This window comes from Xiphophorus hellerii, chromosome 20, assembly GCF_003331165.1.
Source record: "Xiphophorus hellerii strain 12219 chromosome 20, Xiphophorus_hellerii-4.1, whole genome shotgun sequence".
Lineage (NCBI taxonomy): Eukaryota > Metazoa > Chordata > Actinopteri > Cyprinodontiformes > Poeciliidae > Xiphophorus > Xiphophorus hellerii.
This window is the reverse complement of record NC_045691.1, coordinates 5,704,780-5,730,796: the sequence shown is the minus strand read 5'-3', so window position 1 is coordinate 5,730,796 and position 26,017 is coordinate 5,704,780. Positions and strand designations below refer to the sequence as shown.

The 26,017-nt window shown below is 36.5% G+C and overlaps 1 protein-coding gene and 1 long non-coding RNA gene across 4 annotated transcripts in view; both read right to left on the bottom strand.

Annotated features, from left to right (window-relative positions):
- The window catches only part of tafa3a (TAFA chemokine like family member 3a), a 95,284-nt gene that overhangs the window by 56,828 nt on the left and 12,439 nt on the right, over positions 1-26,017 (bottom strand). The window contains exon 2 of one of the 3 annotated variants that reach the window (XM_032550444.1): positions 14,466-14,594. The exons of the other annotated variants lie outside the window; for them this stretch is intronic. The gene's annotated coding sequence lies outside the window, so the exon portion shown is untranslated. The remainder of the gene's footprint in view (positions 1-14,465; positions 14,595-26,017) is intronic. 3 annotated transcript variants of the gene reach the window in all.
- On the bottom strand, positions 8,814-9,708 carry LOC116711069 (uncharacterized). The gene is made up of 2 exons (XR_004337158.1): positions 9,298-9,708; positions 8,814-9,129 (listed from the first exon to the last, which is right to left on the bottom strand). It is a non-coding gene; the product is annotated as an uncharacterized LOC116711069 (long non-coding RNA).

Genomic DNA, 26,017 nt, shown 5'->3' with positions numbered 1-26,017 from the left:
TATATATGCATCTCTGTCGATATATGTGTGTGTATATATATATATATATATATATATATATATATATATATATATATATATATACACACACATATATCGACAGAGATGGGAACTCTCATAATGCGGTAGTGGTTTTCTGCAAAAATAAATTCACCCAGCCAGGCAACTGTTTTATTTATGGACAATGCACAATTATTTTGCCAACCATTACAGTCAGAGGAGCGCTTTGAAAGATTCTCTCTTTTCATGGTGACAGCAACTCCTGACGACAAACGTCTTTCCTCACATTCGAGAGTTATACTCCTCCTTTGGTTCTCATTGTCAGTTCAATTGGCTGAAGCGCCAGAGGAAACTTGGTCAACTAACATAAAAATCTGTCAATGTGACAGTCTTTCCTTTTTCCCATCCATGTTCTGACCTGAAAAGTGACATTGCTCAGCGGTGGTGCAAGTCATGATCCACTAACATCTACTCATCGAAATGTTACCTCACAGTACAGCTACACCAATAACACTTTAATCATTCTCGCTACACCTTCTATCCTCTAAAATCATACCTAACACACTTTTCCACTTGGTTTTCCTCATATCTGAATGGTCCTATGGGGTGAGCTATGCATAATATATGTCTGAAGAAGATCATGCTAAGAGAGGTGAGAAAGCCAGCCATTAAAAAAAAAAGTCTGGAGTATGTTCAGTTTTAGACGTGAGCACAACTCTCTGATTTCTTTGACTGCGACTGTCTCTCTGTCTTCCTGTGTGGACTTCAGTGGCGGCGGCAGAGTGGTACCAATCTATGCACACTCTTCTATGTAAGCTGACGGATTAAACAGCGCTAGGGGACACCGACTGTTTCATGCATTAGAAAAAGGCCTTATTGCCCCAGCAGATGGGTTTTAGAGAAGTGTTAATCAATCCCTATTGCACCATGTTTACAGAGAAAATGTTACAGCTGAGAGAAGAGGACAAACAGAGGGGGGTAATAGGCCAAAATTAAATAAACTTTCACATCCTCTAATTGATTTATGTGCTGTTGTGTCTGGCTTTTCATTGATCGCATTGTTTTGGAGGAAACACAGTCCTTTCTCTATGTATCCGGCGTGCTAGCTTGTATATCGTCACAATGAACAGTATATATGGTCTGGATTCCACTTCCTGAGCTGGGTATAACATCTGGTCCTGCATTTCACTGATGCCCTGAAGCTGATTTCCAGCATTGTGCAGTAACACCAGCTGTGGTCATTAGGTTACCAGTGACAGGTAGCCCCCGGGTCGGTGCAGAGTTGTTCACATGCCAGAAAAAAGATTATCACACCGACGTACAACATCAGTGACTTCATTTGTTGGTCGTTTTTTCAAACTGGATATCTGAAAATAAAAATGTGGATAAAATGGTAGAGCCATTAGAAAATAATAATTAATTAAAGCACATTCTCTTTTTTAATTTACATTTGAGATTAGATCATTTTAAACTATCTAGAAGAGCTTCTTCTACTGTGTCTGTATCTAGACATGGTTTGTGAGACAGAGGACTTCTAATGATGCACAGACTGAATGATTAATCCCTACCCAGCTCTAAAACTAGAATTTTTGCCAAAGTGCTTACAAGATTAGTACATAATTTTGGAGGATCTTAGATTTTTCTTTTGTGATAAAATTACTAACTTTGATGTGTAAACTCCTTCGGTCAATGCAGGATTTCTTCAAATGTTTCTCCTAAAGAGTCAAATGTTCAATTTATTTTGAAATGTACAGCTTTAATATTGCTCTGGATATTTTTCGGTTGTTTTTTAGTTTACCATGAGAAAAGTTGAAAGCAGGGTTAGGTAATAAAACAATATCTGAGGCTTTGAGCATTTCACAGAGCCCAGTTCAATGATCTGGAATTTGAAGTTGGGCAAGGCTAGAAACCTATTAGACAATATAACATTCAGTAAGTTAATTCTGTAAACATAAGCTACAAAGATAAGTTGTTTCAAAGGAGAACATTAAATTTGTTCCAGCGAGTTTATTCCTTTTATACTGTGCACGCTGAGGTCCCCCTAATTCCCTCATTAAACATCATTTTCAGGCTTCAATATACTTGATAGTGGATCACGGTCATTAATCTTTTTTCTAGTAACATTTCACAAAGCTGATAGTTCGTCACTACCTTCCAAGCAAGTTTACAATCCAGTTTTTGTATTTTCAGGAATCTCCTTTGACCTCTGAAAAAAATATTTTTCTAACAGAATGAGAAATAGGATCCCTTGGCCTGTTTCTTTGAATGTTTGTTTGACTTACTGCACATTTTTAGCTTGTGGCTTTTTTAATCTGTTGTAAAGTCAACACTTCATGACTCAGTGAAGGAAAGTCGGTGAACTGAAAAGTTAATAGAGGTTTATTTCATGCGTTTCCTTATCTGGTAGATGATTGATGTTCTTTCTAAAAGTGGGGTCTGAATCAAAGTTGAGGATGGAGCATTCTTTTATTGCATTTTAGTGATAGAGTTTTCTTTTTTTTTTTAAAAATGAAAAAGAATACCTTTGACTATTTTACTGCATCTTAAATTGTGGGGTAAATGCAAGTAAAACTTGTTAACTTTCAAATCTAGTGGACAAAAAAAAGTTGACATTTTTATAAACTGACCAAAGAAACTGACCAATGTTCTATTGTATATCTACTGCTTTATATGCAGAGCTTACATGGCCTGTGACTGTGCATGTTAATACTTTATCCTAAGTGGATTGCAAAGATTTGCATATAATAATCTCAAAGGTTCAAATCACAGACACACACATTCTCGCTGCTAACACGTGTTAGAACATAAGTTGAGATCTATGAGCATACTGACACATTTGTTGAAGTCTTATTGTAGATTTATTTCTCTCCGCCTTTGAGAGCAACAGTTTTTTCAGCTTGTGCAAATTCTTACAGCGTGAGAAACTAACACAAAAAAGTGAGTTGGTGTGACCAGCTGCCTGTCTCCTCTTGTGAGCAGACTGAGATACCTGAAAAGCATTCAGACAAGTTCCTCACTGCTGACTCCAGTGTTTCCCTCCTTCTCATTGGCTTTCTTGTCCTCTCCATTTTCTATTTTCTTTTCTTTTTTTTTTTTACCTCCTTTCTACCCAGAAACTGCTTTTTTACATACCTGTGCCTACAGTATCACCTTCCAGATGGAAAGTGTGTGGTGCAGCTTGTGAAAATAAGCCTCTTTTCTTCTTTACTGTTTGGCAGAAAAGGGGCAGATAAGGAAAAGAGGAACCTGCTGTGAGGATGTTTTTTTTTATTATTTGGGGAAGAGGAAAAGCACACTGAGAGAATTAGCATGGATCAAGTGAATAATCTGCCTGCGTGAATATAAAATATGCACATAAGATCCCTTTCCTCTAACGTAAGAAAAGTACAAACAGTGCATATTTGCTCCCTCTGAGTACTAAAATATTCCAGATACGTGCTTATTTAAAATGTGCATGTCTTGGCTTGTGTTTTCCATTTTTTATGTTTTTCATTAGATTTCCCATTCAGCCCTTCTCTACCTTGTGTTTTACTCTCCTCTTCTAAGTGCATTCAGTTCAAATGTAAAACAACACAGAGTTGCTTCCTCTCCAATAAGGCTTTGCAGATAAACAATCTGCACTTCTGCAAGAACATCATCTGAATAATAAAGCTGCACTTCACATGACCCAAAACACATTTGTATGTAGAAGCAAACTAGCAGCAGATGCAGGTCAAAGTGATGCAGCCTTAGAAATAACAGAAAGGGGAGAGAAAATTTGATTTATAGTTGGACCTAAGCTATTATTTAATAGCTTATATAATTTATTTATTTATATAAAAATAAATAAATAAATAAAAAATTAACTGCATGTGTCTGAAGCTAACTGGGTTTTGGCTTGACCTAAAACAACCTGTTAGAAACTGAAAATATTATTGTTATAATATTATACCAATAATATTATAACAAGTATATTATTATTATTATTATTATTATTTCACAGAAGTAACTTGTTGCAAGTAATTGCATGTCTTTAGCACAGAAGACTGTGAAGTGAAGAGGACTTAAACATAAGGTCAAGGCACATCCACATGTGAGAGGCCACTGAAAAAGAATATTTTTTGTTCTGAGGATTCTGAGCAATTTATTCAGACTGCCACCTACATATATTAAATTATGAAGTTAAGAGTAATTTAGATATAACAAAGTCAACTGAGATGCTGAAGAATTGGTAAAAGACTTACAGGTTTATCCGTTAAAGCTGTCAATTCTCTATTTCTTATTAAATTAGTTGAATTGTATAATATATGCTGTCATATACAAAATATTGAGTCAAAGTAGCATGTATATAAAACAGACCTTACTTTAAAGTTTATTTACTCTAGCATATGTTCATAATAATTGTTTTCACATTGAAAAGATGGAAACAACATTTCTTCTGTTTTTTTACGGAGGTATCTTTGAATGTTACTGATCGTGGTCCAGAATCTAGATTTTCAGGTCAGGGCTTTGCAAAAAACTCACTATCAGTTGGAAAAACAGAAACCCACTCCATTCATCATTGTTAAACATTTAAAAGGAACTAATATATAAGGCTATAGTTATCATCCAGGGCTTTTTCAGAACAAGGAAACAGAGCCAACAACTATCTGACTGTGCAGAAAAGCTTTATTATGCAGATTTTAAGTAAAATACTACAATCAATTTTATATCTCATAATATTATCAGCTATTATTTAATTACTCGTAGACCCTGTCAGCTCATTCTTCATTATCTTTACATTTTTTGCATGTCACAATTATCACAAGTTATTAATATGGAATGAAGGGTTACAGTTAACTCTCTGCTGTTTTATTTCTAATTCATGTTAGAAACCAGAGAGCCAAAACAAACATGATACAAACGGAATAATGGGAATAAATATTACAAAGTGAAGATTTCAGCCATTCAGTTCAAGGTGCAAGCACAGCAACTCCACCTTATAATCCACTAGTATCAGCCCAATCTGACCAATTCTCTGATCAGCAAAATCAGAATTACAAGCAAAATCGTTGCTGAAACACAAAGAATACATTGGAATTGTGTTACTTCTTTGCTGTTAGATGTCTGTGAAAATATATTTAGCTTGCAGGAAAGGACTCAGAAGTCAAAGCAGAAAGAAATTTAAAAAGCACAGTGAAAAAGTAGATGACAGAGCAGAATTTGATGAAGTAATAAATTGTATTCTGACAAATGCATGTGGCAGATAAAACCATTGAGTTGGCCCAAAGAAATTAAGTTTTCTTTGAGTTCATCCAGAACTTGGTTATCATAGTTTCTCATGTTTTCTATTTTAGTTAATAGGTCATTGAACCTTTTTTTATTTTTTGCAACAGAGATAGCCAAGCACATCAAAGTACAATGTCTGCACTTTTAATCATGTTGTGGTTGAATGGATGGATAAATGAATGGCATAATAGTTAAGTCATTGTGTTAAGGGTTAGGGTTTATTTGCTGATAAAATGGATAAATATATAAAAATACTTCTGCGCGCAGGCATAAGTCATACTTCTATGATCCCACTGTCTTCACGTTCTAATAACAAACATAGCTCCCATGATCTCACCACTTGCATGATATGACAGACAAAATGATCCATAAAGGTGGAGTTATGGATTTTTGAGAATCACAAAACTGTGACCTGAAAGAAGAATGAGAAAACGCTTCAGCATTTCCTGGCAGATCCACTGATCATCTTTTAGTCAATCTATTGACTTTACGTTGAAATCTCAGAAGCTTGAATTGTGCTCTGTTGTGCTGCATTAGCTGCAGCAACAGAAATGTGTCATCTAACAGACAAACACAGCACAAATGACAGCTGCTCACACCCAGGGGAAAACACCAAGATTAGAACAACCTAAAAGCAGTCTGTGTGCTCTCTTTGGTGTTGCTGCTATTTACAAGAACCATGCAATCTTATTTGATGTTTTTCTCTTTGTTTTATATGTTCGTGTTTTGTTCATGCAAAGTGATTTTTTTAATTCACTGTATATCTTGTGTTTCTGATTTTTGTATAGTCTAAAAATATCAGCATGTCTTTGATTCATTTATATTTTTTTTCAAAAAGCAGAAAAGTTTGAACTCTTTTGGATGTTTCTAAGTTAAACATAAACCCAAATCATAACTCATGAGGTACTAAAGGAAGTAATGAAGGAATCTTTATTGACTGGAATAAAATGTTGCAATCAAGAAGACCCATCAATTTGTTGTGCCTTCACTGTCTTGCTGGGACCCATAGAGCAGATCAGGAGTTGTCAGCTATTGGCTTTTAAACGGCAGATAAATTTCAACAACTAACAACAAAGTGTTCCTCTTAACGACCGAGTGAAGAGAAAAGGGATCTGCTTAAATGATGCCTACAAAGCTTAAAAAACATGTTAAAGTGTGCCGAGCTTGCCATTTCTAGTGTGTAAAACCTAATTAACAAGTGGCAATTGAGAGGTACTTTGCAAGTCCAGAGAAGCTTTAAAGGACTATAGCATAAAGCTGTGGGTGGAAGCTTGAAAGCAAAGCCTTCAGTGACTGCCGTGAAGCTGGATGAGGCTTTACAGTCTGCAGCTTTGATGATTTCATGTTTGCTGTTATCACACATTTTTGCATTGTAAGCTTTGTTTTTATCTGCAGATATTTAAATATGCTGTAACTTCCATTTACGCAGTAAACAAGAAAAATGAATGAGCAAACAATAATTTACACATTTTTCCATGAATTAACGTCATAAAATTACCATCTGGTTTATTACCTAGTCTTCTGTTGCTTAGTTTCAGAGGCTGAAAATCAATAATTAAACAATGAGCTAAGTAGATGTTAAAATATCAACTGAAGGCCCCAGGAAAGCTGTTAAACCCAAGCTGGACTGGCTTACACTACAAGCTGAGCAGAATATCATATAGTTTTAAAAAAGTATTAAAAAGAGACATTTATGATGTATTAATAATTAGCTGAAGTTTTAAAGAAAAACATACAGCATTTATTGTATGCAGATTGAATGCTTGTGACTTCAGCTAGTCAAACATTTTAGTCCAAAAAGTAAAATGATTTCAACATAATTTGAGAAAACCACAACAATGAGGTCTGCTGCAGTTACCTTTTTAGTATTTATGCTTAATTTTGGTGTCCAGACCTGCGAATATGTGGCTTACATACCTCACAATCTAGTTAGTACTTATTGAATTAAATATAATTTATACATTATGTTATTTTTAAATTGTGTGTGACACCCAAGCACAGTAAGAGGTTTCTTTTGTGTCTGCACCACATTTCCACATTTTGTTCAAAGAAAGATATTTTCACACAGTAGATGGAAAAAGAGCTCAGATTTAAGTGAAAGGACAAAATAATGGGTTAGACTGTAAATTAATGCAGATCTTATGGTTGAAAGGAATTTATTTAATTCCACCACCAAATCTCTACGTCTTAGATGTTTAAATGTTAAAACTCATAACTAACTATGTAAAGGTTTCCGTTTATTGTATTCTCAAACATTTTATTTTCCTTGTGTGCATAATATCAAGAGACTGTGGAGGAACAATATGGACAGTGTGGATACTTTTAATTTGAAGTTTCTAATGCCTAACACACAACACAAACCAACCTTCTCTCTTTTTATACACATGATTTAGATTGTGCGCTAATTTACCAGTCAGAGTCTAATGCATTAGCTGCTAGCAGTAGGGTTACAAACCGTCTTCAAACATTTGGAGAAGAACTCCAAATGTTATAACGTTTAAGTCGTGAAAAAGAATAAAAAATAAATAAGTGAAATTTGACCTTGAAAAATTGTTTGGGCTTAACATTTTTGTGTTTCCAAAATGCTTATTTCTATACTTGGTGAGATACAAAATGGATTGACAGTAGCTTTAGTGAACAAACATCATGAAGGCCAAGAAAAACTCTAGATTTAAGGATAGATTTGTAGAGACATTTAAAGCAAAGTTAGGTTATAAAACTGCTTCTTAAGCTTCCGAAATGGTTGTTCACTTGAACTGATAAGCTGAGAAAGGAGCGCATCAAAGAGAGAAGTAGCCAACATGCCCAGGGTAAGTCTGGAGGAGAGATCCACACATCAGAACAGAAAACCTGTCAGCAGGACAAATAGTGAGATCTCCTGCGGGTGGCATCATGTTTTGGAGAAACATTTCTTCAGCAAGGACAGGGAAGACGGATAGAGAGTTGGTAGGAAAATAGATGGAGTTAAAAATTGGCCAAAAGAAAACTTGTTAGAGACTGCAATAGAGTGAAGACTTAGGCGGACATTCACATTTACCTGCAATCTGACTTATTTTGAGTTGTTCTGCAAAAGAGATGCACAAAACTGGAAGATGCACACTCTAAGAAGTACAGGGTTTTCAATATTTTTCAAGACACTGTGTAAAGTTCCACAGCAGCCTGAGATGAACAAACCTATCCTTCTTGCCCAATTCAAATTACTTTCGGTAGTCAGTTGCCTGTAGTTTGTAGTTTTTTTTTAACAAAAAGGTTTTGTATCCTTTTCTACCTACATAAACTTCAAATGCCCTGATAAATGCTAGAAATACTTTGATGCAGCACTGCTTTATGCAAAATGTGCACACAGTACAGCTCTGACGGGCCAGGAGAGCAATCATGTCACACCAGTGATTATGTGATTGCGGTGTCAGCCCTGTCGACAGCTGTCCTTGCTATGTGTAACCCGAGTTACATTTTAAGATTATTAAAAAACCCAAATCAACGTCACTCTAAGTGAAAAACTAGGTTCCAGGTTCGTCTACTGGAGGTAGTGGCAAATTGCAAGACACATACAACTGGAGAGTGCAAAAATCAATGAGGTGTATTTATATTTACAATATATACAAATTGTTTCACAGCTTTAAAGTCCAGTTCCTTAAACCAAGGAAGTCTCTGTCGGTGACGGAAGGGAAAAAACAAAAATAGTCATTTAGTTCCAGCTGTGAAGTGGTTGGTTGAATTTCCCTTCTGGTTTGGAGATGTTTCCTCAGATTATGGGTGACTTTCTGAATCCGCTATGGTTAGCTCGCCAGTCCGGTCAATATACAAAAACCAGACAATTCTTAATGTGTCCCAGATCCTTCAGTTACTCCGAGCGGGGGTGGGATCTGGAACACACCTGGCCTGCGGAAACAGGCCCGACAATCAATGTACATGTACATGCATTTCTTAATAATTGAATCTGAGCCTACATAATTACATGCAATTTCAATCCAAATGTGTTTTTATGTAGGTGTGTAATCACAGGCTGGGAGGCTAGCGCTAGCATTCTAGCTCCCGAGCAACACTTACCAGTTCCTCTTTTAACAAACAGAGATCGTTTCAACGTTCAGATGAGCGACCATATGTCTGTAATTTAACAGAGGTATACGATTGATGTATAATCGACATTCAAAAGCAAAACCGCTTTGGGAACAACACCCAAGCCTACCTGCACGTCACAGTCCCACAGCGTCTGCTACCCAAGGTGCGATTTAGCAGCAATATAAGCAGTGGCTGTCAATTTAGGACTGACGTGCAGCTGTCGCATGACTTTAAACCCTCGCGAGAACAACCCTGCTCTCGCCCGGTTAGTGTCGAAAAAGTAAAACAAAGGAGGATTTTTAAATTAGATCTTTAAATAAAACAAAATAAAATTAGATTTAACAAAATAGAAAATAAAATAACTAAACTACATCTAATATAGAAAAATTATCCTGGTTACATATGCCTTAACAAACAGGAAGTAAATATTGCTCTCCACAGGGGGTTGATTAAATTTGTTTAAGTTCTGTCAGGATGTAAAGCCCACAGCTGCATGTCTGATTACCTGGACTTGGACTAAAAGGCCAGTAGATTAAGAACACTTTGTGACCTAGTACTGAAACAGAAATAATTCAGAAGTGCTGTGATAGTGTAAGCTAATGATGCTTTCTTTCTCTCTTTGATCCATTCCGAGCAAAAATCTTCTTCACGTCACTTGTATTGTGAACGCCTCCTTCAGGTAATTCACTGCTGCAGATCAGATCTTTCCCCAGTGCTCTCTCAAGCAAGACCAACTCCCTTTAAAAGATTTTTCGCACACAAGATAATCTGACAATGAAAGCAGATATTCATGCCCCGGCATAGCATTTTGTGCAAAGATAAAAGCTTTCCTCCCCTCTATCTCACCATTCATCAACACAGAGGAACATCGAGTGAAGGCAAACCCCATTTTCTCTAACCCTCCGAGTATCTGTGCAGCACAGTGTAGAGAGTGTCATTTGTAATAAATAGCCCTGAGATAATTAGAAACATGCTTCTCTTCCTGGAGTAGAACAAGATTGTGAAAAAGTGATGATGAATAAATAAAAAAACAGCTAGCAAAAAAACGAGGGGGGTTATAGCAGGGAGAGTCCTCCTGGCTGAGAAACAGATGCCAAGGGCTGCATTGTTGATAAGTGTTTGGCAGAATGGTGCAGGGCTTTTGCCAATTCATTAACCAGTCCAGTGAGGAGACTTCACACAGTCTGCAGTAGCACTCAAAACACCACCCACTTGTCTTGTCACTCAAGAGCATGTTTGTACAATAACAAGAAGAATTTGATTGAATTTAATGTTTGTTTCTGTTTCAGAGTAATTAAAGCTATAAGGAGTAAAGCTCAAAGTGAGTATTACAAAATGTAGGAGCATTCTTCTCATTAGTTTTAGGCTTTATGTTTAAGAGAACTTGCAACCTGCACTAAATGTTCTTGCATTTGGTTCAAAGTTGGATATCTCTGTACTCAACGTACATGACTTTAAAGAGACAAGATTTGTTCATTACTTCCATTTTTTACACTGAGAGGTAAACTTCAAGCCACACATAAAATTTTGTCCACTATAAAAGTGACAAAGTCATGGAGGAAACTAAATATAAAAGTTTTTTAACCCACAAAAAACCTATTGGAAGTTGTTTTTGTCAATCTATAAATAAGTGAACTCAATTATTTTTAGAGTCATTCTCTTCTTTTTATTTTTAATAGTAAATTATAAGGATGGGCTAGTAAGAGATTTTCACAGTATTGTAAAGTTGAATCCCTCCAAGAAATGTTTTATGCTTTTTGATTTTCCAAAGTCAATTAAAAGTCCTTTTTGGCCCATTTAGCCTAAAGAATAGAAGCTAGCTAGTAATTATGCAAACCTTGAAGTAGATGAAGTAGAGTGTTATATACACATCACCTGTTATGCTTAAATCCATTAAGCATTCAAATTTATTTAGCTTACAGTTAAAAAATTTTCCTAGAAAATGTCAAAATACTAACTTATCTAATAAATGTGCATACAGAATATACAGAAAAGCCCTGGAACTCTAAAAACCTTGTCTCAGCTGCTTAATTAGCTGGGTTATCTGCTCCAGTAGAGCCTGTGGTAAGCTGCTTAACATATATCCTTCTTGTGCATTGCCAGCTGTAGATTTAAAACAGAGTTTCCTTGATAAGAGTGAAAATAGAATGGAGAAATATAACACCAGCAGCGCACAGCAACAGATGGAGAGGGGCAGCGTTGTGTTGCTTTGCTTCACATAGCTGGATTAAACTTTTCTCACTTCATTACTTTCTCTGGCATCTCCTCAAATAGACAGTAATGGTAGAGTGGAAAATTAAAACCACAACAAAAACTTGTTACACTTTTACACTGGTAATCAAGCCATTCAAAGTAGAAATACACTGGGCATTTTTGGATATTCCAGACAACAAATATCTGATTCAAAATGCTTTACTAATGTTATTAGTATTCTTGGTAGTTGAGGATGGCAGTAAAAACCATGCTTTTTTTTAGTTTATGCCATTAATATAAGAAAACAGAATCATTTTATTAACGCAGCATCAACTTTTAATATCTTTTGGCTTCTAAATGATTCAGTTATACAGTACATGACAACCTTTGTCTGCACACTGTGCAAGACGCGTGCAGTCATTTTCTTTCCCTCTGTAAGACTGAATAAGACCTCATTGAGGTAAATGGGTTCAGTAACTGCCAACTTGCTAAACAATAAGCAGAAATGGACTTTAAAAGCTGGATGGGGCTGATTTATAACTGAAGGCAGCATCTTTCTCATGTTCATGTTGCATTCACATTGTCATTTGACAAACCTTACCAAAGGGTGGAATACATCACCGCCCAAACTGCTGCTTTGAGCTGTCAAGTTGTTGGACAGATTGATCCCACCTCACTTAAATGCAACATAAGCCACAGGCACACTGACAAAGCGGGGAGAGACAGTCTTCACTGACTGACATGAACAGAAAAGGAAAGAAGCTGACACTAATAAAGGAATCAATATTCACCATTTTGAATGAAGAATCTGGTTCTCTGGTCAAAGATGTTAATGATGGCTGGCTCTGTTAACAGTCAGCTTAGATCTTCAGAGCCTGTAGAACTGCAGCTTAAACTCTCAACATTCAGATGTCAGTGATTAACATATCTGTGGATCTTCTGCTTAGCCTTATATAGGGCTAGAGCTTTACAGCTTTAATGCTGAATAATTAATTGCAGAAAAAAGCTAATGCATTTGATCAAATTGTGGAAAGTTATGACAGGGTTGTGTGATGACACAGCGCTGGATAAGCAGAGTTAAAAGTTCACTGAAGAATGCTTTTAAGAGCCAACTTCACAGATGACTGTTACTCCTGAGGTACAATATGTAAAATCTAAAGCCAGATTATAGCTGTGGCAGAATGAGTGTTTGAAAAAACAGTGTTGCTATGTCAGCATTTTGAAATAGAAACCCTCTGGTTTGCTTGCTACAAGAAGTCTTAAATCAAACTGCATCTGAATCTAGTTGGCTGAATCATTGCATGAAACCAAACTCACACAGTTTCAGTTTCCAATAACTCAAGGAAGAAATTGTTGTACATCATCGCAATCCAAATTTGATCTTTGTTAAATTATTTAGTCATTGCCAAAAATTCATTTGAACTGGAAAACCATGTTTGTTGATTCAAATATTGGTATTTAATAAACATGCAATTAAGGTAAACATAAAATGGGAACTAAAAGTCAACACAATGATTTAGATACAAATCTACAATGTGAAACATCCGACTATGTTCTTTTGAGAAATATTTTTATCTTCATATTTCATAATTAACAGGTCTTAGTATTCATCCAACTCAGGTTGACTTGTTTTGATACTTTTCAGCAATTTCTGGTTTTGAAATGGTTTGTTTGGAAGATATTGATCATGAAAGTAAATATGCTTTCACTTATTCCAACTTCGCCTGACTCAAACAATATCAGAAAGTAACTTTTTAGTGCTGATGTCTAAGCTGCTCAACACTTCATACTGTATACTGTAGTTCAGCACTTCTGGCTTGCTTTTTGGAAAACACACAACTATCCAGGTTATCACGGACTTCTCCTGTAACTTATGGATGACCAAAGGGAGCTCAGAGGAGACTCAACTTTGCAGTTTTCTGACAAAAAAAAAAAACGTTTTGAAAGAGGCCAGAGAAAACACATGCATAAAGGGAGACACCATGCCAGCTCGATGCAGAAAGGCCTCGGGTGGGATTTGAACCCAGGAACTTGCTGAAAGGCAACAGTAGTGACTACTACAGCAACAAATCAACTTGCTGTTTCCACAATTTTTGGGGAGGTTTTTTGCACAAAAAAAACCTTATTCTGATTCATTCTGACTCTGTGGTTTATTTATTTACACACTGCAAAAACACAAACTCTTACCAAGTAATTTTGGTCTAGTCTCTAGTGCAAATATCTTAGTACACTTGAAATAAGACAACGCTAACTTACAAGAAGCTTTTCAGCAAAGATACAGGAGATTGTTTTAAGTCAATAATTCCTTAATATTGATTAAATAGTATTAGTTCCATTGGCAGATTAATTCACTAAAAATGTTGGGAAAATATCTTGTTATAAGTGATATTTTCTACCGATGAAACAAATACTTTTCTTCAATATTAAGGAATTACTGACTTAAAACAAGCTCTTATAGCTTGCTGAAAAGTTACTTATGAGTTAATTTTGTCTCATTTCAAGTGTACTAAGATATTTGCAATAGAAACTAAACCAAAAGTACTTGGTAAGAGTTTGTGTTTTTGCAGTGCAGCCAAAGACATCTATTTCTGCCTGGTGAATGCAAAGACTGATTTTGGCCTAGACATTAAGACTCAAAGCCCCTTATATTAAACAAATGTAATCCAAATTATACAACATAAAACAAAAAGAAGAAGAGGACATAACTGAAGTTTCATCTTATTCTCCAGACTTTATCAAAGGAGACTGTAAAGTTATTTTCTTCTTTCCTTAAAATGCTTGGCTTCCACATTAAGAATGGGTCTTTGGGAAGTTTTATTTAGTCTGTTTAATCGGAAAAACACCAAGCAATCTCATGTTATCACTTCGCCCTTCATCTTATCTGTGGTACTAAAATTCTTAGCTTCTATCTGGCATAAAGTCGACCTTGTTGGCCAAATCCAGCCTTAAAGTTTGCTACCCACCTCTGAGATGAGCACCAGTGAACAGTAAACACACTGTACCAAAGACGAGAGCAGCATGTGTGTCGCCTCTCAGTGAAACCGGGGATGGAGAATCTGGAGTGGTGATTCTGAAGAGGGCTCGGAGGGAGGCTGAGGGACCAGAGAGGGAGTGGAGAGTCGTGTGAAGTGAGGCAGAAAATGAAGAATTTAACAGAGACAGGAAGAGGGAGTCGATGAGGAAGGCAGAACTTCAAGGTATCTAATGGATGAAGGGGTGTAGGTATCAGGAGAACAAAAAAAAGGTGAGTTAAGAAAGAAAAAGTGAAAATATTGTGAGACAAACTTAACAAACAACAAGGAATTATAGAGACGGAATAAAGAGAATATTACAGAAAAAAAACAAGGCAATAAGAGCAATAGCAGCTGAGAAACAAACAGCGGGAGCTCAATTATCCGCAGTTCCCGCTGCTTCTCCCTCCGTCTGTGATTGGACAGCGTGTATCCATCACTTCATACAGCAGACTAATTAATGTTTATTCTGTGAAGTAAATTCAAACAACGTATAATTCTCCATCATTATTACACACAAAATTCCAAGCTGTTTGTGCATTGTAAACATTTGATTAAAATTAATCGAGCAGTGGGGAGTGCTGTCAGAACAAGCGGTGTAAGCAGAAATCACATGTTTCGGAGTGATTGTTCGCAAACTCCGCTCACAGCCCCACAGAGAGATGATGTCATTGCAAGCTAATAATAACAGTAATTCAGCACACTTTCTCCACCGCTCGCACCCGGCTCCCTCCTTGATTTTTCTCCAGTGTTTGCAAAGCTAGTGCAAACAAGCGCCTCAGATGCTCAGAAAGGCACAAAGTTAGATTCTAAATGGCAGTGGATACACAGTATGCACCTAAGGCTGACAGATCAATAGAGCTTTAGGATATTTTAAGAAAATGACTGAGGAGGTATGCAGACAGCCCAGAGCTGCGCCGCGACCTGGGCTCTGTGTGTATTTACAGTGCTATTCCTGGGGGAAAGGCAAAGAGCAGCAAAGCTCAAACAGAGCCACAGAGTCATTATTTTTAGTCATGTTTGCTGTGGGCTCGTTCAAACGCCCTCTCTCCACACCGGGAAAAAAGAGCTGCAGCATGAGAGGAGAACTGGAACAAAGCCCGAGGACAGCGAGCATGGGCAAACACATCATTACAGAATCAGATACAGTCGTAATTATAATCCCTCACTTTTATTTGTTGTACATGGGAGAAGTCATTTTAGAACTGCGTCCATTCCGGAAGAAGCAATGGTTTGTAAATCGCGTGCTGTAATGCAAACGTTAGATGGAAATGTTTTCCACGTCGAGCCGGAGTGGATTCTTTTGTTCTTGCAGTTTCACAAGTTATTGTGAAGAGATCCAAAAATGTGTTCCTGAGAGATTCCAGCATTAACAGCACTTCATCATTACAGCAGTTTTTACACCCACGTGTGTGTACATAGACGGTGATGGTGTGTGGATGTGCAGGACTCCATTTCCATGTGTGTTCGTGTGTGTCGCCTCTGAAGCACCTGAGAGAAGCTTGTCCCTGTAGCACTAATACGGCACAAAGATGACATCAATGATCTATCACACTCAGCCACCTGCTTCCCCAAAAAATGCCATTTAAATGCCACATCTGCTCCAGTGCAGCCCCACTCTAACCACCCAAAACCCACACAGCTCAACCGAACACCCGAATCTAGCATCCACAGACTTTTTATATACATGTCCGCTCACGCATACACAAGGGAAGAGCTAATGAATGCTGACGTTTTTTGGGAAAAGGATATATATATATATAGATAGATCTTTACAGTAACCCTTGTGCTTGTGGAGCCAAGTGATTCATATGCAGCTGTCAGGAGTTTTAGAAATGGTTGAGGATAACTTCAGAGGTCACCCTGGCTGCACTCAGCGAGAACCAAAAGCCCACTGGTCACAGAGTGCGTGAAGTCCAACAAAATCTGACCAGCTGTCTGAGTTTCGTTGGCTCACCGTGTGAACTGGGCTGGAGTTGGTTAGGCAAGAAATTACTGTGCTGAGCTGCAAGAACAGGAAAGAGAATGCCACAACCTCAACTTAAAAGGGACCTATAATACTTTCTTTTAAACAAGCTACAGGATAAATATGTTGGCAATTCAAAAAAAAAATTCACAAAATCACCCTCTTATAATTAGATTTTACTGCTCACTTCTTCTTGAATTACTTTCAGAATAAGCTGTTTTAGGACTTCTGTCACTTTCGTGCAAATAAGCTGTTGTTGGTCACACCCCTCTTCATGTCTAAACTCAAAGTTTACACTTGCAGTTTATACATGTCAAAATGGCTGAAAACAAATGCTCAATGGTACATATTCAATCCTGAGTCAAACCCAGAAGTGTAAGAGGATGTGTGTAGTAACATGATGTTCATTGTAACCAACAAAAAAACTCTTGTCTTTTGCAGCAGCTATTGTTCAGCACATTCAGAGGTAGTGAAGAGGACGGCACCCGATTAGGTTTCTATGCAAGAGGCTGGGATCAGGCTGGGGTTGCTTGATGAGGGACAGTGCCCGCTAATTTTGATATCAGTATTGGAAGCATTTTGAATCGATTCGTTTTTTCAGATGCCAAAAAACATTAACTTATTGGCAGAAAAAGTGTGGATGTTTTTTTTAAAGCAATGTTTCTGGAACAGTTCAGATGGAAGCAAATTTAACATAAAAGGTCTCCTTTAACATTTTTTTGTTTGCTTTGTACAAAGCTGAACCCTCAATACACTCAAATGAGATAATGCAGTTGAGTGCTTACTTTTAGATAAGATTTACTAACATTGAAAAAAGTACTGTGACTAATAAAGCTTCTCGTCCAAACATTTATTTGTCCTATTGTCATTTTCTACTGAAAGAAGTAGACTTTGTGTGATTCTCCAGTATTCACTACAAGGAAATCCTATAAGCTCTAATGACTGCAAAGCCTCTGAAAAGCAAGTTTGCTCCTCGGATGAGAAGGAAAACATCTTAAAAAAAACAACAACAAAATGAAGGCCAGTTGCCTTCTAAGCAAAGTAAGGAGCAATTTAAATGTTAAGATAAAGTAGCTGTTATCCTTTCCATGCCTCCCTCCATGGGGTTGCCACAGCACGACAGCATCCCCCATTTCCAGGAAGTTACGGGATTCAAACTGGGAACCAGAGACTCCTACTCCACCACCCAAGCCACCTGCTGCCTCCAAATGTTAAGATGATGAAACATTTTTAGAAGAAATTAGGATTCATATTTTCATATATTACATACCCATCAACTCTGAAGATTGAGTCATTTGCATTGTTACATGTTTAAAATGAGTAGATCGAATAAAGACTCAACAGTATTCCACATTGTTCCAGTCACCCTAAAGCCACTATGATATGAATTATCAAGAAGGGAATTCATTTTCTGAAGCATTCCTGTATTGTCATAACTCTTGCCATCGTTTTCCTCAATGTTTTCCCACACCTATTGATTTTCAGCACCTTGGTATTCTTATCAATACATTTTGGAGCAACTGTTGCATTTCTGAATATTTTCTGAAGAAGAAAAGTGTTATTTACAGGCATAATCATTTAAACTGTGAAATAATTATGTCTAATTTTAGCTGCCAAGCCATGTCAACATTGTTTAACAAAAACAGTGGTGTGATACTTTTATTGAAATACATCTCCATAAAATTACAGAGCAGGACATTTTCCAAACCCCAAAAGAATATGCTGGGATTCAATTTCTGGTTGATTTAAATGTAAATTTGAAAGAAATCCTGTTTGTGTGTTTCAGTGTTATTACTGTTGAACTTTATCAGCGTGTGGTGAAATCACTTTTTGACCCTATTTGTTGTGCATGGAAGGCTGGCTTCGGTATAGAGCAACAGAGGAGGCTGTGTGGGTTGTTTTAATGAACTCTGTGCTTCAGAGTGATGGATAGGCGTATCTGAGCGTTGTGTCTGCTCCACCCCTTCAAAGAGCTCAACTATCAGGCTTGAAAGCAGAGTCCTGAGCTAACCCACATAAATACAAAGATGCAAACATTCATGTATGCTATTAGAGAACACATATGTGCATCCACATAAAAAAAAGTGCATTTAATCACTGCCCTGGGACTTCATGGGAGAAAAAGAACGCCTGTATAATGAAGGGGCAAACATATATCACACAGAACCAACACGTTATATAAGGACAATTGGCAACAAAAAGATCAGTAGTCAGTTTTGTTTGGAGTAAAACATTTTAATTATGGATATTTTTCCTGAATCTTGACTGCTGAAACTGGCTCATATAATTACTTATTCGATTATCTTACTAAAAACAAAATCAGCGAGAAAAATGTCTCAATAACTTTTAAAAGGGTTTAGATAAGCTAGCATAATGCAAGTCATCTGGTAATTATTTAGCTTCAGCAAATAACATAAAAAGATTTTAACATAATACATTAAATCGAAATATGTAACAGCCTTATATCAAAGGCAGCTGGACCTTCACTCAGTTTTTTCTGAAGACTGTTTTGAAATCCATCCAGGAGTTTTTTTTTTTAAACTGTTGTTTTGGTTGAGCATTCCCAGTCACATATAAAACAACAATCATGTTGTCCCTCACCTGTTTGAGTCCTTTATTTGGAGTGGGTTTTGTGCTTGGTCACTTGAATCATAATGAGTCTGCTTATGTAATTTTTATTTTTTAGTTTTTTTTGGAATGAGTTTCAAAACAAGGTTGCAGATGCTTGAATTCTTAAACTGCATCCCTCGCCCTCAGTTCAGTGTTGCTTTTCCCTTTTTGACAAAGATGGGTTGCTTCACCCATCTTTATTAATTTTTAATATTGTTTTTTTTTTCTTAAATTACAGATTTTGCACTACAGCATGATATTTTTAATGTTTTTACAAATTAAATCAGATATTATATCCACAGTTACTCTGTACTTGAGTAACCATTTTACCAAATACCTTTTTACTTTTTGGATAACTACTTTTTACCTGTAGCTTAAGGAAAGATATATTGAAGTAGTGCTACTTGTTCTTGTTGACAGATTTTGGCTACTCTGTCCACCTTTAATGAAGAGTATTTACGAAAAAGTTTTCAAGTCTTCAGATTCACAACTTTAGATCTGGACTTTATGGGATCTCTCCAGCACATGAACAGGTATTGGTCTAAAGCACTGAGTTTTAGCGCTGGCTGTATATTTAGGGTCCTTGTTCTGCTTGAAAATGTAGCACTTTACCCCAGTCTTAATTATTTTATAGTCTCTACCAGGCTTTTATTTCAAGATTAACCTGCATTTAGTTCTATCCATCTTCCCATCAACTACTTTGTTTTCATTTGGTTTCTTTTTTTGGCTGACTTTCCAATAACACAATAATACAACTGATAAATTAATCAGTTATAATAAGCTTTAAGTGATAACCTTTTGTCACATGGACAATAACAAGTCATTTTCATTGAAAGAGCCAAAGAATACTGATCAAATCAATGTCTCTGTCCATGGTACTGAATGTTCAGAGTTAGACAAAACCTATTTCCCTGCTTAATCCTTGATATGCACATTTTCTGTGGGGATATCATAAATGGTAAATGTTCTGCATCAATATAAGATTTATTAAACACAAATAAATAATACATATTTTTTTAAAAAGCACACTTTTTTCATGCAGGATGCCTTATTGAGTTCTAATTACGTGTCGTATGAGTAATTTCAATGAGTAATTTCTTTCAAAACTTAGGATACGTATGTAACTTTGAGTAATAAGAGCACTATGCTATTAAAGTTGTTGAAATTATTTGATGAAAGACTATTGGTCACACTTTTAATGCCCATGATAGCTTAAAAAAAGTATTTTTGCTTCTATAAAATGTCTAGAAACAAAGCAAATGTTCTCAACAGATAAATGAAAAACAGTGCAGAAGGCTGCTAAATTAATGCTGAGCGTGGATAAGGTCGGCTCAGCAGTACAAGCTTATGTGTGGGAACAAAGTTGTCCACTTATAACTGCAATAACAGATTGAGTCTTCACAAAAATGACCTTTGGGATTTGATGCAAGTCTAAATGAAAATGTAATTCAGTCTAAATGTTTGGGTCAAATGAAAAAAGCAAAACATATGACATGCAAAGGGAGTTCACAGAATGCGGAGGGGATTTAAACCAGATTGCATCTAGAGAGTTCAGACAGGAAATCCATAGCATTTCCCCAAATAAGTCTCAAAGAGAAACTGTAAAGATGTAGTTGATCTTTGAACTTCAATGAGGTAAAGTAAATAATAATAATAATAATAATAATAATTGGGTAATAAATTAGAGAAATATCATGTCCATGTTGTAGGAAAGAACAGTTTCTGCCTAGTAGCTTCATTTGAAAAAATATGGATAAAACTTGAGCGCTTTAAAGCAGCAAGCAGGGATCTCAGTGTCTGATGTTGGGACTGCATAGTGTTTTATAACAGAAGACTTTCTGACAGGAAAAGCTGAATTGATTAACCTTTATTTATCCATGGCACACTTGAAATGCAGGTTGTGCTTTGTTCAGTCATGTTGCATTGCATTTACACCAAAATGCCTGCAGGGGAGGATGAGCGGAAAGCGCACAGACCACCAACCCTGCCGAGAGTTATTTTTCCTTCTTCTTTTTCCCAACAGATGGAAGAGACAGCTTCTGTAACATATCACAGTTTATTAGCAGAGAGCCAGGCCCGTTCCATTTCTCTCCCGTTTTCAGAGAACGTTATTCTTCTCTTCACAGCAGGCAGAACGACACGCCGACACATTCTTCCACTGCTTTTTTTGGGGGGGGAGAAAATGTTCTGCAGCTGAGTCTTTCCAGCCTTCATTTCCAGAGCTAGAAGGGGAAATGCTTTTCACAATCTTGAGTGATTCTGTAATGCAAATGTCCAAATCCATGTCTAATTCTCCAGTCCTAGTGGTCCCTGAGGGGCCTTCGGGCCAAGATATGCTATATCTTACAACAGAATTATTGCCTGTCAAGTCTCACACCATTAATTCTGTGAAGCCTCTACAAACTGTTCACTGTCAAGCTATCAAATCCGTCCTCTGACCCCCACCTTCCTGTGCCTTCCTTTCACATCTTATAGCCCTCATTTGAAGATAATAGGCCATACAAGGGTAGAAGTGTTCTTTTTAATTATGCCAAACATTATGAGGTTTGAGTTCTTCCTCGATGCTAATAGATAGATGGCAGCTGTGCATCTTTGCATAAAAAGCGCTTTACTGCTCCTCCATTTGGTTAGTGTTGTTGATGGCTTGCAGCTGATCTTTGCACACCTCATTTGACTGGAGAATTAGAGGCTGGGAGGCTCCGGTGGTGAGACCTGTGAGCGTAATGAAGTTCTGACATCTGATTAGAGAGTAAATGTCAGAACTCACACAGGAAATGACAGGAATGAAAGATGAAGTAAACATTGAATTAATTTGAACATTCAGAGATCCTGAGAAAGTTGATTTTATGTCAGACGGTCTAACTCAGAAATTAAATTAAAAGCTACAGCATTTATTAGATTCAAAATGAACATCAAAATAAGTGATGACAGTTAAACTACTTTGAATCACTAGAAGTCTATCTTTAAGCAAAACTAAGTGTTTCGCAAGATTGCATTCAAGTGAATCCAAGTTTCACTTTTTTGGCCTTTGAACTGAACAATGCTGTTTTATACATGTTGAAGGTTAACTAAGTGCAGTCCTCCCTGTTGGTTCTATACAGCGCTCTATTCAGGAGTGAAAACAAGATTAAATCTGAGCAACCTTTAGGACAAACTTCAGCTTCTTCCCTTCAATTTTGTTTGTGTCTGTTTCTGTGAGTGGATATCAGGTATTGTGCACATTTATCTGAGGATAAATTATTGATAATAGGGATGTTGAAGTTGAAGTCTTGTTGAAGTTAACAATATAAACTGAAGGCTCACATCCACAATATAAAACACATAGATTGTGCCCTGTTTATGTTGTTTTTGTGCAGAAGCTTACTGCAGGCAGGGAGTGACTTTAGTTGGGTTTACAGGTATAACGGGCCAGCAAAGAACTGAATCTATGGCTTTATGCATTCTGTCTCTTTTAAAGCTCGGCACACGCTGTTTCAAAAAACGTGCAGCATTTGAACATCTCACTCAATAGAATAGTAACTCCTGTCACACTGCTTAAAAGAAGATGCCACACTGTACAATTTCCTCATGAAACACAATCACATGCAACAGATCTGATCAATGTATCAGTTCTCCAATAAATGGGCAGGAAGTTACAGGTCTTACTGCACTTAATAGAAGAGTCAGATGCTGAAAAGAGGGAGAAGAAATGAAAACAGACAGCAATAGAAGTACTCATGGGTGACCAAAAGAATTGAAAAAAGTGTTTGTAAAGTTTTTGTATCACTGATAATCACACGGTGTGAACACAACTTATCTTTATGACCATCGCAAAGAGAAGTTTAGCCAGAATGTCACCATCAGGATTTCAAGCTCACTTTGCTTCCTGTCACCTTATTGCAGGAAATGAGAGCAGCTTTATTGGGATTTAGGGAGTTTATGAGAACAAGGAGAATAGAAGGGAATTAAGTGAACGAATAGCTGCAATGCATAGCATTTGCCAGGCTGCAAATGCTATGCAACAACATATCAACATGGCAATTATCACTATTACCTAGATATTTTTAATTACTTCGTTTATACATGATATAATTGTAATTTTCTATAAAAGCTTCCAAAACATAAGTGATAAACTGCTTTTGATTCTATAGATGATTTAATTTAGGTCTTTGGATACTGTAACACTTAGACACAAATGGAATAAGCCTTTGTAAATGCAGTTAATGTGTCAACACCTCCCGATTACCTAGCAGTCCACTTATACAAAACTCATTTTCAGCATTGTAATCATTTCTTTTGAGCTCACTCTCAACCGCTCATCCATTCATCCTTCAACCCTTATCCTTTTATCCAAACTTCCTTTATCCCCCATTCATCACCTCCAGCTTCTTCATCCTTCTCACCTTCATTCTTATATCCATCCTGCCTGCCTCTGTCCAATTTCTATACCTTTCTATACCTCTTTACAGTCATCCTTCATCCCTCATCCTACTTTTGACATCCCACTCCTTTGTAGCAGTTGGGGTCCCTGATCGGCTTGAGGAATCCTTTTCTTCACAATAACCCATGCTCTAAGTTACAATTAAGTAATTCTCTTCTCCCGCAACATCCACCTCTTCTCCTTACAACAAATCGCTAAACCTACGTCATTGAGGTTCAAAAATGGTATTAACTGTACCTTAGTAGCAGCATTTCCTCTATTTGTTTTTAGTTTTTTACATAAATTGAACACTGGAATGAATATTTGTTTTACACAGATCTGTTTTTTCAAGTCACTGAAGAGTTGGTGGTATATGTGTTAAAATTCCATGCATGATTCATACACAGTAATGTGATGCTTATCACAGTTGCAGTGTGATTAACAGAGCAGATCTACAATTTAAATCTGAAGTGAACATTATGTTTGTTCACATCATTATTTTTGCAGATACTCCACCTTCTTCACTTTGTACAAAAGCATATGTGTTAATGATTAACTACGAAAGAGAAAAAATGAGCAATTTATGTTGGGTCTGACAATATGTCCGAGGCTTAAAGCTGGGATCATATGTAGCCCTCCTGGACTTCTCAAAACAATAGTTTTAAGAAGGGAACAGAAAATACTTGAATATCATGCCAAAGATTATTTCAAACTTTTCACCAAAATATTATCGTCTCCTGAGCCTAAGTTGGGATGAAACAGAACAATACAGGTACAGGTTTCAGCAAATCAATAACACTCACAGAGCTCATTAATTACAGCTGCTTTGCAGAGGTGTACAGGATTTTAAAATTACCACTGTGCTCCTAACAGAGTCCCCAAATCCCAGAGAAGACATATTTATTTTCTTCTCTTTAATTCTGTATTTTCTTCCCAGTTCGCTTACTTGCAACTTTGTCAGCGAATGTGGGAGACAAAATAATTGCCTCTATATTTCCTGAATTGATTTCCTGCACAGCTCTAATACAGTGGTCAGGTTGGGCACTCAGGCATTCATGACAGCCCCCAGTATTGAAAGGCTTTTTATTTCAAGACAAAAAGAAGTACTTAGAAGACTCAATACTTAATTTTCTACAACTAGTTATCAAGGTCAAGTGTTAACAGTGAAAACAAAAATATCTTTCAATGCTTCAATTTTTGCACATTTTTTGTCTGTAAAACCACATGACCGGTTTTGAAAAATAAAACCATAGTTCACTGAGAAACACAAACAAAAAGAAAATTTATTGTCACTCTTTGGACTGTTTGTTAGTTTGTCTATTTGCAAAACTGTTTCTTAAAGGCCAGTCAAAATGTAACAAATTATCAAGAAACACAACTACAAATTACCATCAGAACTCTAAATTGACCCATATTTTAAATATTAGCAAAAGCAGCATTGAAATTATTTTTTAAAATAATTTCTCATTTATCTTTATCATATAAATAAGTCAATTATTTAATTTAGTGACAAGGAAACAACTTCAGATTTATTTTACAAGAGCAAATTAGAAGTAAATGTACACATATAAAAATAAGTTTTACAGCTCATGTTGTTGTGTTTTTATCCAAGACCTTGAAGTCCACATAGTACTCAAATAATAGATTTTCTTAAAAAGAAGACAACAATTATGACTCAAATAAATATCTGCCTATATATTATCTTTTTAATATATATATATATATATATATATATATATAAACTTTAGTATTAACTTTAGTTTTCAGATCAACATACTAAGCCGTTGTTCATCCATGCATTCGTTCTAAGCAATTAACCTATTGATTCTGTGGTTTTCTCCACACGGTCATGACCTGCATCTTGATGGTTCAAAAAATGGGTTTCCTTTTGCATATTTTCAGCATATGAAATTGCTGAACAGAGATAAATAACTCCCAATTAGATTCAGGTCAATTTTGAAGATAAATACACCAGTTCATAGCCAGCAGCCTGCAACCAATCCCACTGCACAAACCAAAGAGCCATGAGCAAAAGAAACTCTTAATACCTAGAAAAGGTCACCTTCCCATAATAAAACTGTCTTATAAAAGTGGAAAGAACTTCTAGATGTTGTTTTGTTTACATACAAGCTGACTATGACAGTAGAAGCACAACTAGCTGCAACAGGAGCTGTGAAAATACTAAGCTTGAAATTTCCATGATCGTCCTATCATTATATTTATTGAAGTTTTCCAAGTTGCCACTTTTGGCAAACATACATGTTTTCAGCAGATTTCAATACATCTGCTAAATTTTGTATTTTTTATTAGCGATTATTAAAGTCTGTAATAACGGTTCCTCCGATGATGAGTGACATGTTTAGATCAGTACAAAAATAACATGCAACACTGCAGACATTGTTTGAGCCTTTCTTGGTCTTCTGGCTTTAACATTGGCAAACTGTTTGTATCTTTCTTTTCAGTAGTGCCTCTTTTCTCTGGATTAAAAAAAATAAAAATTCACACTTACTTGCCATGTCGCTCTAAATC